We start from the raw sequence: 13649 nt of genomic DNA on the forward strand, positions 1-13649 counted from the left end.
CCGTGTGCCATTACTAGTTTAAACTAGTAATGGCGCACTGTAGAACAGTGCGCCATTAGTATGTTTTTTTTTTGAAAAACTACTAATGGCACACTGCCAGAAGGTGCGCCATTAGTAACCTGGATTACTAATGGCGCATTTAGTGTTGGTGCGCCATTAGTAAGTGGGCAGCAACAAGATATTTTGGACAGCCTCTCCTACCCACACTCACTTTCTCCCCACTTCATTGTCTCCACCTCCTCCTTGTCTCGGGTGCCTCCTCTTTTTCACCTCATTTCCACCATAGATTCATTCAAATTAAGTGGTTAAATTACCTTGTTTTGATAGGTAAGTAAGGGAGGAAGCTATATTTATGTTGTTCTCCCTACAACAATGTGCACATGCACTTTTTATGGCATAGCTAGATCTATGTATGTTCGTGGTGTTGCATATGTTTGTGGTGTTGCATATGTGTTTGTGTTTGGAGGTGTACCGGTATTTGAAATGCGATAGTTTCCAATATTTTGACGGAATGTTGATTCATTTCCGTTTCGGCGAGAATTTTGGCATTAAGCATTCTTTTTGGTCCTATTTTTAGGGAAAGTCATGCCAAATTTTTTCTTGGTTCTAAAATATTGTTTTGCTCTACCCCGCAGGCAACCATGGTCCGCATGATGACCGAAGGCATCGTGAATAGGTTTTTGAGGTCCGCGAAGGCCGAGATGCTTCAAAAGAACGAGACGGAGATAAGATGTTCGTGTCAAAGATGCAAGCTGAAGAGCCTTATTGCGGACCCGGATTCCGGGCAGGTGCGGGACCACCTGCTCTTGCGTGGTTTCATGGATGGCTATCGGTGGCAAGGTGATGAAGGTGACTACGAAGTCGTCCATGGGGGCCGGGCAAGAAATGAGGAAGGGCAGCAAGACAACCACTGCAGCTTGGGCGGGCGAGAAGACGAAGAATCCCCAGGAGATGATCACAACGGTGATGCTGTACACAGTCATCATGTAGAAGATGCAGGACATGATGATGAGGAAGATGCCGGAGCAGACGACGGGCATGATCATGAAGATGATGATGTCGGCGGAGCAGACGACGCTGGACCATCGATGGGCTGGGTGCAGGACCCTCATATTCAAGAGCTGCTTCTCAAGCAGACGGATAACGCAAGAGCTGCCACCCGAGAGAAAGCCAAGATGGATCAACTTGAGTTAGACGCGGTTACTCCATTGTATGAAGGATGCAGGCCCGAGGATACCCGCCTGAGAGTAGCGCTCATGGCTCTGGAGATGAAGGTAAAACACAAAATGACCGACGCATGCTTCGACAAGAACATGTCATTCTGGCATGAACGTCTTCCCAAGGGGAACAAGTGCCCGACCAGTTTGGAGGAGGCGAAGAAAATCGTGTGTCCTCTGGATTTACCGCACGTGAAATACCATGTGTGCATGAACAATTGCATCATTTATCGGGACGAGCACGCGGAGTCTACCATATGTCCAGTGTGCGGCGTCACATCGATACAAGAAGAGGAAGAAAGCTCCTCGAAAAGTGGTGTGGTACTTTCCGATCACTCCTCGTCTGCAGCGGTATTTCGCGGACCCTAAGGTAGCAAAGCTCCTGCGTTGGCACGCGGATAGGGAGGAGAAGAAGCGAGAAGATGACGCAAATGATCTGGAGATAGATAAAAAAGACAAGATGCTGAGTCACCCTAAGGATGCGAGCCAGTGGCAAGCGTTGAACTTCGAAGACCCAAAATTTGGGAACGATCGAAAGGATGAATGGTGTCATCAAAGGATACGTGCGCAACATGTCACGTCCAGAGGGAAGTATAGCCAGGGGCTTTCTGACCAAAGAGTGCATGTCGTACTGCACGAATTATCTAGGCATTGAGAACCCCATTGGTCTGCCCGTCAACAGGCACCTCGGCAGGCTCGCTGGATGGGGTCACCGTGAGGGTCGCCGCGAAATGCATGTCGACTTAGAGGGTCGACTCGCCGACTTTGAAAGAGCAAACCTAGTCGCGCTACAACACATAGACGTGGTCGATCCTTGGGTGGTAGAGCACAACACCTTTATTAAGAAGACGTACAATGACCGAGGCCAACAGAGGACGGACAGAGATATAATCAAAGAGCACAACTCATGTTTCACGCGTTGGTTCAAGCAGAAGCTTCTGTCGTACCCTTTACATGAGGATTCTTCCGCGGAAGAACAACTCATATTCGCCTTGTCACAGGGCGCCGAGCACAACCTGATGACCTATGAGGCGTACGATATCAACGGCTACACATTCTACACCGAGACCAAGGACATGAAGAACGATGGTTATCAGATCTCCGGGGTAACGATGGAATCCTACACCGGTAATGACAAGGACACATACTACGGAAGGATCGAGGAGATATGGGAGCTGAGCTACGCTGGAGAGAAGGTCCCGATGTTCCGTGTCAGATGGGCGAAGAGCGTCCTAAAAGAAGACCGGTATTTCACCACCATGGTTATACCCGATCCCAAATCCAAGACCGCGGGCGCAAACGTCACCGCAAAAAATGAGCGATGGGTACTGGCTTCCCAAGTTGACCAATGCTTCTTCATTACCGACCCGTCAAAGCCCACTCGTGTTGTCGTGAGGAGAGGGAAAAGTAAGATCATCGGAATGGATGGAGTAGCCAATGAGCAAGACTTCGACAAGTACGGCGACCCGAGGATCGAACATGACGACGATGATGAAGTAGCAGCATACACCACAAGAAGAAGCAGGACCACCCTACCTAAAGGACGTCCGTTCCACAGAAGAACTCCATTTGCGAAAAAGAAGGGCAAGAAGATTGTGAACAGATAGCTAGCTAAGATCGATTGTATTTAAATCGTAGCCTTCATTTCTCGATTGTATTTCATGGGCACTTTTTGAACTATCATGAATATTTTTAAATTTCATGGACACTCGATCTCGATCCCCCTCCATCTCGATCGCTATCCCACCTCGCCAGATACGGTCCCCCTCGCTACCGAGCACCCCTCAGTCCATCGGCCGCCGCCGACGACCCCCCGCACCCTCGATTCCCCTACTCAACCACCGCCGCCGACCCCCCGCACCCTCCCCTACTCAACCGCCGCCGCCGACCCCCTGCACCCCCCGCACCCTCCCCCGCTCCACCGGCATTACTGTTTGATGATATTTTTAAAAAAATTATTACTGTCTTATAAAAAAATATTACTATTATGATTTAAACAAGTTTGAACATATTTAAACACAAATAAGTATCAAACAGCATTTTAAATGCATAAAAAAATTGTGGAGCATGGGAATCGAACCCAGGACCTCCTGGTGTGAGAACTGGCTGCTGACCAGTCGAGCTAGTAGAGGGAGCTTGATGTGGATCAGGTTAGGTGGAAGATAACCTGTTGGCTCGAGCAGAAATCAAAAAAAAATACTAATGGCGCACCAGGGCGAGGTGCGCCATTAGTATGGATGTACTTATGGCGCACCGAGGTGTGGTGCACCATTAGTATTGTGCCGCCATCCATACTTCCTCCCCGGCCCAAACCTATCCCCTCTCTCTCCCTCGCCCTCGCCCTCGATCCCCTTCCCCTCTCCTCTCCCGACGCCGCTGCCACGCCGCCTCGACGCCGCCCCGACGCCGCCTCAACGCCTCGACGCCCGCCCCGCTCCTCCTCCGGCGCCTCTCCGCCCATCCCAAGCCCAAGGCCGCTCCACCTCCACCTCCTCCGCCTCCGCCGTCGGACGAGGGCGCCGCAGCGTGAGCCCGTCGCGCGGCCGCGCTCTCGCTGCTGGGGCTCACCGGCGCCGTCGCCGCCAGCGCCTTCAGCGACCTCTCCGACCTCCGCGACGCCGCCCTCGACCTCTCCTTCCCGGAGCTCCTCCCCGACCACCTCCCCGGAGCTCGTTCTCTGCCCACCCAAGGTGAGCATGTGCTTTTTGTTTTTGTTTGAGAGAACCCAAGTTGAGCATGTGCTGGATGTGGATGTGTGTGCAATTCGTCTTGTCTTGTTTGTGCATCCTGGGGCCAAACGCTTTGGCCAATGCTTCACAAATCACAATCCTGGGGCCAAACACTTTGGTCCAACTTGCTTGCATTAAGGAACCTGAACTTCATTTGCCGCTGGCTGCTAGCTGGGCTCTCTGATCCCCATATAGGTTTTGGCAGCAGGTGTATTCCATTGCTTTAATTTTGTCATTGGGTGAATTGAATTCCTGCTCATATTTTATCAGAAAGGCTACCGAACCCGAGACTTGCTGATGGTTTAGTAGGTTTTGGCTGACGGCAGGTGTATCCCCATATAGGTTTTGGCAGCAGGTGTATCTCTCAAGTACCAGGCTCGCCATAGCATTAGCAGGATTTTGTTGCGTGTGTTCGTGTCACAATTGTTCAGTAGGTTTTGGAGCCAGTCCACTCCAGTATACTGGAATACAGATCCCTTTGGCAACCTCCATTGCTTTCTCAATTCTTGGCCTAGTGCTCTGCTCTTTGTACTATAATCTTGTCGGTATTACAATCTCAAATGCAATATTACCCTCTGCAATTTCCAAATTTACACATATGGGGTACTTGTGACTAATGCATGGGCCGGGGTACTTGTGACTAATGATGAAAGCTTAGGCTTTTAGGGTGCCTCGGCATCGAAAAACCCTCAATGATAAAAGCTTAGCTTTTAGGATGCCTCGGTGTCGACAAACCCTAAATGATGAGACCATGATCTTGTTCCTTGACAATAACCAACTTTTTGACCAAACTTTGTTCCTGTTTAGAGAGAAACATGGCCAACAACGATCAGGCCGAGGGTTCGGGCGGCAAGGCATTCTGGGAGCTATCCCAGGAGATGGAGGAACAACCTCACTTGTATGAGGACGCCGCCTTCCCCACCGATCCTGAGACCACTAATGGTACCGCCGAGGATGACCCCACTAATGCCACCACTGATGGTGCCACCGAGGATGCCACCACTGATGATGGCGGCGCATGCACAGATAGAAGCCAACCGAAGAGGCAACGGAAGGACCGGCGCCCGACCGTGCTCCGCACCCTCAAGGAGGAAGTTACTGAAGTGGACTCCGACGGGAACCCAACGGCGCCCGAACGAATAGTCAAGGGGTACTCGCTTCAGCTCGGGTGCATTCTCCGGAGCACCGTCTCGATCAACACCGAGAACCTGAGGCATCCTGACCGAGGGAATTTGCGCAACCTCCTCTTCACGAAGCTGCACGAACGATACAAGTTCCCCGCTGAATTTGAAACAGAAGCCTCAAAGGGATTTAAGTGAACTATGTTGCCCTCACGAAGATGAGCAAGGCCCTGTCTACTTGGAAAAGCAATGTGAAGAGAATGATCGAGAAAGGTGAGAGTTATGAGAAGATCAAGGAGAAAAATCCTTCGATCACCTAAGATGACTACAACGACTTCAAGATCAATTGCTCGAGCACCGCAAACTCCGAATCAAGTCAGTGGGGGAAAGAAATGCGAGAGTTGAACTTAGGGGAACACAAACTCGGTCCCGGCGGTTACAGAGTGGCGGAGCCTATATGGGACAAGGAGGACGCGGAGCGTGCCGAGCAAGGCCTACCGCCCCGCTTCGAGAAATACAGCGGTAACAAGCAGACTAGGAACTATGTCAGGGCCCGGTACAAGCAGGACCCGATAACAAAGGAGCTTAGCACGGATCTGAAGACCAGGGCGCTTGAGCTTGTTCTGGTAAGGAATACACCCACACGTAATTAGCTCCATATGGTTGCATTCTAATTAATGAAGCCAAATTTCTAAATGGTTCACATTCCTTCCGCAGGCGACTGAAAGCAGTAGCGCGGGGCCGACTAAGAGCAACCCTTGGGACACCACTCTAAATAGGGCGTTGAATGTAATGAAGAACAAGGATAAGCTCAGTAAGCCGACGTCAGCTGGTCGTGTGGCCGGCAAAGGCTTGTCCACAAAATGGGGGTCATACTATACCGCTGGTGTGCGGAAGGAGAAAAAGACCAGCTCGGAAAGCCAGGCGCGCGAGGTTCAAGAACTCAAGGCACAGGTGGTGCGGATTCCGGAGATTGTCCAAGAGCAAGTGCAACAACAACTCGGAGCGACGATCACCGCCATTGTGCCTACCTTGATCCAGGGATTGAGTGCGTGGATTGCGGGCGGCCAACAGGGGCCGCCCCCGATTCCTAGCTTCACGGCCAGCAACACGCAGAATGCGATGGCGGGGCCATTGGTGTCTCCGGTGGAGGCGGCATTGGTGTCTCCGACGCCGGCACGGGAGCTTAATGCACCCAGGTGTACAACGACCGGCACCTCTGCAGCAAGTGGCCCCTCCATCAACTGCACGCCCGCCATTGGCGGTGCCTCGACATTAGCCGAGCTCGACACCATCATCACGGTAACTAATTAAGCCTCTCTCGGTCGAGGACTTCATCTCCTTGCCTTTGACTGGGCATCCCTAACGCCCTACATGTTTTCGCAGGGCGCCGTCGACGTTCCGTGCACTCTCCTGCACTTCGTGAACAACGAGTTGGTCGATGTCTCCAAGGGCAAAATTGTTCAACCGGGCAACCCCTTGTTCCACGGTACCCAGATGCCACCCAACTTGTTTAGGGTTGAACTGGTTCGGGTGCTGCCAGGCTGCGACGAGTTGTTACCTCCGATTCGACCCGTCGGGGCCGATGATGATGACGTGATGACCCTCAGCGCCTGCCTGAGCTGGCCCCTGCTTTGGTCGAAGAGCCCGATTCGTTTGGGGGCGGGGGACACCACCCCAAAGACAACACCGCCAGTCGTGCCGGCGCCAAGTCGGCCCCATGGCAAGACCGCCGCAACGGTGCCGGACATCCCTATGCCACTGGATCCAAACATGCATACGGCACAGGATCAGAACGACGACGACGATGATACATTTGGCAACATCGATCAGTACTTTGCCGAACATGGGTACGATGGCGACTTCATGGGGCCTCCTTCTCAAGAACCCAACCCAAAAAAAGACGTGCGCGATCTAGCTGGTGCCGCGGAGAAGCCAAGTTGCAACAGGCGTCGTCTGTCGTTCAGCTCTCAGGAGACGCCTCCAGCTGCCGACTTCACCGAGCCTCAGATAGGCGAGGTGCGAAATATTATCAGCCCAAACACACTCAAGAAGGCGGTCTGTGAGCAGAACTCGGTCCCATTACAAGAGAAGAAGAAGGCACGCAAAAGAAAGACTAACAAGGGTGCGAGCCAGCCGGCACCGAGTACGATCCGTGCTCAGGACGGGCCACCTTCACCTGAGGATATCTCGAGGAGGGTGCATGTGGCGGGTAGGGCGATGCTACCGACAAATATGCTCAATGCTGCAACCGGTGCTATGCAGAGTCTGCATGACAGTGTTCTTTCTTTGGAGAAGCGGCGTCTCAGAGAGAAGGATGTGGCATACCCGGTTTTTGCGGCCAAGGTGCCAGAGGGCAAGGGCTTTGTAGATAACTCCATCGGGCGTACAATCGTCCTGCGGTTTGATGACATCCACGCTATGTTGAACCTTCATCCGCTGCACTACACCTTTGTTCGGCTATTTTCGCTGAGTATGGAGATGCGGATCATTCGCGACAAGACCCCGGACATCGTGATAGTCGACCCCTTCTACATGTGTGCCAAGATCTTGGGCAGCGCTGGGGACCGGCAAGTCGCGAGTTCTTACCTCGAAGGCGTCATTCTGGCAAAACAAGATAAGGATAACTTCCTCGTGCCTTACTTTCCCGAGTAAGTCCTCCCCTCAACCGGCCCGTAACATATGAATTCTTAGATTTCGATCGTTTTTCTTTTAACATTCCGTGTTTTCTGCAGTGACACACATTGCACGCTCATCCTCCTAAGCCCCAAATATTCCATGGCCACATATTTCGACCCGGACCGTCAGTCGAACGTAGACTACACAAATCTCAAGAAAGTTCTTGATGATGTTCTACCCGGCTACGCCAAATCTGGAGGCACCTTCACCAGGCCTATTCGTAAGTACGGCAAGCACGTGTTCTCCCACAATACGAAGTTCTGCTGCGTCAAGCAGCCGCCTGGCGGTCAGAAGGGTGCCTACTATGCCATCCATCACATGCGGGCGATCGTACGGGACCATCATCAACTTCTGCTACCGAGTAAACTCAAAGATTGGGCCGCGAGCGTGTCGGCAATCCAGGACGCGGACATCAGACAAGAATTCTTTCGCATCCAGTCGGAGTTTGCGGAAATCATCCATCAAGATGTCCTTCATACCTCGGGGCAGTTCTACCTCAGAAATCAACCGTCCAACAGTGACATCGACACAATGCTACAAATGCAGGCTGACAACGCCCGTTCTTTCATGACTCCCACGATAGACAGTGGCTTCATCCACGCTCCAGTCCCTTGAGTCGAGTCGAAAGCAGTGATGTTGTGTCTAGTTCTGAAACATCGATTGGCTCATGTTGTAATTAAACTTTAATGAACTTGTAGTATGTCTCTTTGGTTTCGAGAGTCGTTCAACTTAGATGTAATCCATGCTATTAATGTCTTGCTTTTCTCTTCCGATCGTTCTGTTGCATACTTATATATTGCTTATGTATTGTCTGTGAATTGGTACTAACGTTTCGTTTGGCTAGTGCATAGCGATGCCGTCGTATGTCGTGTACAAGGGTAAGGTTCCTGGAGTCTACGACGACTGGGAGGAGTGTCGGAGACAGGTTCACCAATTCAGCGGTAACAGTTACAAAGGGTACACCACTAGGGACGAGGCCGAATCTAGATACGCCCGCTATCTAACGGGAGAGGGAAGGGAGCGTTGGAGGAACCGGATGAAGACGAGTTTCATCGTGATGATGCTCATCGTGATGACCGCATCTCACTTCTATGTGATGGTAGTTTAGATGATCGATATCGACTTGTAATGTGAAGACAAACTCGCTACTCGCGGTCTCAAGACTTGTAGTATAATGTTCTATCTTTGTTCGGTCTTTTCAATTCGGAGACTAGTATGATGAATTGTATTTAGAGACTAATATGATGAATTGTATTCAGAGACTAATCTTCTATTGTATTCGATGAATCTGTTGTTGATGTGTGCTGTCTATATTTTGTCCAATTATACATTTTGTAACCTGTGCAAAAAACAGAAAATTAAAAAATAAAAAAACCTAATATTCATACTAATGGCGCATCACATCACAGTGCGCCATTAGTATGCCAAAGGATACTAATGGCGCATCATTAAACAGTGCGCCATTAGTATGCCGAAGTTACTAATGGCGCATCTTGTTGTTGTGCGCCATTAGTATGCCAAAGCACCTGGGTATACATGGCCCCCTGGGAGGCATACTAATGGCGCACTATCGTATATACTAATGGCGCATCTGAGGTCCGCCATTAGTATACCAGATACTAATGGCGCACCAGTGGTGCGCCATTAGTAAAATATACTAATGGCGTGGCACTAATGGCGCACCACTAATGCGCCATTAATGGCCAAATTAGGTGCGCCATTCGTAGGCCTTTTCCTAGTAGTGTATACCTCTGACGTGGGCACGAGCCTGAAATCGCAATTTCAGCCCTCGAAACATCTCATATGTTCTGCGACGTTTCAAAATCGGCATTGGTGCCTCAACTCTAAACCGTTTAACCGAACTATCACGTAGTTATCAAAACTTGTATGTCAAATGTTCGCAACATCCACAGACGACGTTCGAGGTTCAGCACACCGAGCGGTGCATTAAGGACATAAGCCTTCTACAAAGCAACGAGGACAATCCTCGATTTACGGACCTAGTCCGCATAATTGCTACTATCAACTTTCAACTAAATTTTCTCTAGGAACATATCTAAAACGGTAGAACTAAAGCGTGAGCTACGACATAATTTGCAAGAATCATTTGACTATGTTCAGGATAATTAAGTTCATCTTATGAACTCCCACTCAGATAGACATCCCTCTAGTCATCTAAGTGATTACATGATCCGAGTCAACTAGGTCATGTCCGATCATCACGTGAGACGGACTAGTCATCATCGGTAAACATCTTCATGTTGATCGTATCTACTATACGACTCATGCTCGACCTTTCGGTCTCTTGTGTTCCGAGGCCATGTCTGTACATGCTAGGCTCGTCAAGTCAACCTAAGTGTTTCGCGTGTGTAAATCTGGCTTACACCCGTTGTATGTGAACATTAGAATCTATCACACCCGATCATCACGTGGTGCTTCGAAATGACAAACTTTCGCAACGGTCCATAGTTAGGGGGAACACTTTCTTGAAATTTTAATGAGGGATCATCTTATTTACTACCGTCGTTCTAAGCAAATAAGATGCATAAACATGATAAACATCATATGCAATCAAAAAGTGACATGATATGGCCAATATCGTTTTGCTCCTTTTGATCTCCATCTTTGGGGCTCCATGATCATCATTGTCACCGGCATGACACCGTGATCTCCATCATCGTGTCTCTATGAAGTTGTCTCGCCAACTTATTACTTCTACTACTATGGCTACTGGTTAGCAATAAACTAAAGTAATTACATGGTGTTGTTCAATGACACGCAGGTCATACAATAAATAAAGATAACTCCTATGGCTCCTGCCGGTTGTCATACTCATCGACATGCAAGTCGTGATTTCTATTACAAGAACATGATTAATCTCATACATCACATATCATTCATCACATTCTTCTTGGCCATATCACATCACATAGCATACCCTGCAAAAACAAGTTAGACATCCTCTAATTGTTGTTTGCATGTTTTATGTGGCTGCTATGGGTTTCTAGCAAGAACGTTTCTTACCTATGCAAAAACCACAATGTGATATGCCAATTTCTATTTACCCTTCATAAGGACCCTTTTCATCGAATCCGATCCGACTAAAGTGGGAGAGACTGGCACCCGCTAGCCACCATATGCAACAAGTGCATGTCAGTCGGTGGAACCTGTCTCACGTAAGTGTACGTGTAAGGTCGGTCCGGGCCGCTTCATCCCACAATATCATCGAAACAAGATTGGACTAGTAACAGTAAGCATATTGAACAAAATAAACGCCCACAACTACTTTGTGTTCTACTCGTGCATAGAATCTATGCAATAGACCTAGCTCATGATGCCACTGTTGGGGAATGTAGAAGAAATTCAAAATTTTCCTACGAGTCACCAAGATCTATCTATGGAGAGACTAGCAAGGAGGGGAAGGAAAGTGCATCTACATACCCTTTTTGATCGCTAAGCGGAAGCGTTCAAGAGAACGGGGTTGGAGTGGTACTCATCGTGATCCAAATCACCGGAGATCCTAGTGCCGAACGGACGGCACCTCCGCGTTCAACACACGTGCAGCCCGGTGACGTCTCCATGCCTTGATCCAGCAAGGAGAGAGGGAGAGGTTGAGGAAGACTCCGTCCAGCAGCAGCACAACGGCGTGGTGGTGATGGAGGAGCGTGGCAATCCTGCAGGGCTTCGCCAAGCACCGCGGGAGAGGAGAAGGACTTCGTAGAAGGGGAGGGCTGCGCCAGAACTTCGGTGCAGCTGCCCTCCCACCCCCCACATATATATAGGGGCAAAGGAGAGGGGGTCCGGCCCCTTCAGATCCAATCTGAGGAGGGGGCGGTAGCCAGGGGGTTGCCTTGCCCCCCCAAGGCAAGGGGCGCCCCCTTTACGGTTTCCCCCAAGCCCTAGGCGCCTTGGGCCTTGGTAAGGGGGGGGCGCACCAGCCCACTTGGGGCTGGTCCCCTCCCACACTTGGCCCATGAAGCCCTCTAGGGCTGGTGGCCCCACTTGGTGGACCCCCAGGACACTCCCGGTGGTCCCGGTACATTACCGATAGCACCCGAAACTTTTTCGGTGACCAAAACAGGACTTCCCATATATAAATCTTTACCTCCGGACCATTCCGGAACTCCTCGTGACGTCCGGGATCTCATCCGGGACTCCTAAAAACATTCGGTAACCACGTATATCTATTCCCTATAACCCTAGCGTCATCAAACCTTAAGAGTGTAGACCCTACGGGTTCGGAAACCATGCAGACATGACCGAGACGATCTCCGGTCAATAACCAACAGCGGGATATGGATACCCATGTTGGCTCCCACATGTTCCACGATGATCTCATCGGATGAACCACGATGTCAAGGACTCAATCAATCCCGTATACAATTCCCTTTGTCTAGCGGTATTGTACTTGCCCGAGATTTGATAGTCGGTATCCCGATACCTTGTTCAATCTCGTTACCGGCAAGTCTCTTTACTCGTTCCGAACACATCATCCCGTGATCAACCCCTTGGTCACATTGTGCACATTATGATGATGTCCTACCGAGTGGGCCCAGAGATACCTCTCCGTCAACCGGAGTGACAAATCCCAGTCTCGATTCGTGCCAACCCAACACACTCTTTCGGAGATACCCATAGTGCAACTTTATAGCCACCCAGTTACGTTGTGACGTTTGGTACACCCAAAGCATTCCTACGGCATCCGGGAGTTGCACAATCTCATGGTCTAAGGAAATGATACTTGACATTAGAAAAGCTTTAGCATACGAACTACACGATCTTTGTGCTAGGCTTAGGATTGGGTCTTGTCCATCACATCATTCTCCTAATGATGTGATCCCGTTATCAACGATATCCAATGTCCATGGTCAAGAAAACGTAACCATCTATTGATCAACGAGCTAGTCAACTAGAGGCTTACTAGGGACATGGTGTTGTCTATGTATCCACACATGTATCTGAGTTTCCTATCAATACAATTATAGCATGGATAATAAACGATTATCATGAACAAGGAAATATAATAATAATAACTAATTTATTATTTCCTCTAGGGCATATTTCCAACAATTGATTGGCGCAAAAATGAAGCAGCAGATGCTTTAAGCCGGCTGGGATCTCAGCGTAAACCGGTACCGCCCAATACCTTTTTAGATATCTTGCATAACCCGTCTGTTAAGTTGCCTGCAAAGGATGATTTAGTTGTTCCTGATCCGGAGGCTCAATTGGTTGCCGCTTTACATGTTATTCTGGATTGGACGGTTCCATATTTGGCGTATATGAACCGGGGCGAGTTACCAGACGATGAAGTTCTGGCCCGGCAGATAATCCGGCGATCAAAGTCCATGGTTATTCACAATGGCTAGTTACACCACTGCAGCGTTTCAGGCGTATTCCGGCATTGTGTTTCTCCTGAAGAAGGCCAAGAGATTCTACGGGAAATTCATGAAGGAGATTGTGGTCACCATGTCGGTTCAAAGTCCCTGGTTGCTAAAGCTTTTCGTCATGGGTTCTATTGGTTGACAGCTCATGCTGATGCTGAGGATCTGGTAAAGCGGTGTGACGCTTGTCAGAAGTTTTCGCATCGAGCTCATGTTCCGGCTCAAGAGCTAAGGATGATTCCGATCACTTGGCCGTATGCTACTTGGGGGGTTGACATGGTGGGGTCCTTTAAGTGCTCCAAGGATAAGAAGACCCACCTGTTGGTGGCGGTTGACAAGTTCACTAAATGGGTTGAAGCGGAGCCCGTCAGCAAGTGTGACGCAGCTATGGCGGTTCAATTTCTCAAGAAGATTATCTTCCCCTTTGGTTTTCCACACAGTATCATCACGGATAATGGCACAAACCTTTCTAAAGGTGATATGGAGGATTTCTGTCAGAGAGAGCACATCCAGCTTGATTTA

The sequence above is a fragment of the Triticum dicoccoides genome, chromosome 7B (assembly GCF_002162155.2).
Source record: "Triticum dicoccoides isolate Atlit2015 ecotype Zavitan chromosome 7B, WEW_v2.0, whole genome shotgun sequence".
NCBI classification, from domain to species: Eukaryota; Viridiplantae; Streptophyta; class Magnoliopsida; order Poales; family Poaceae; genus Triticum; species Triticum dicoccoides.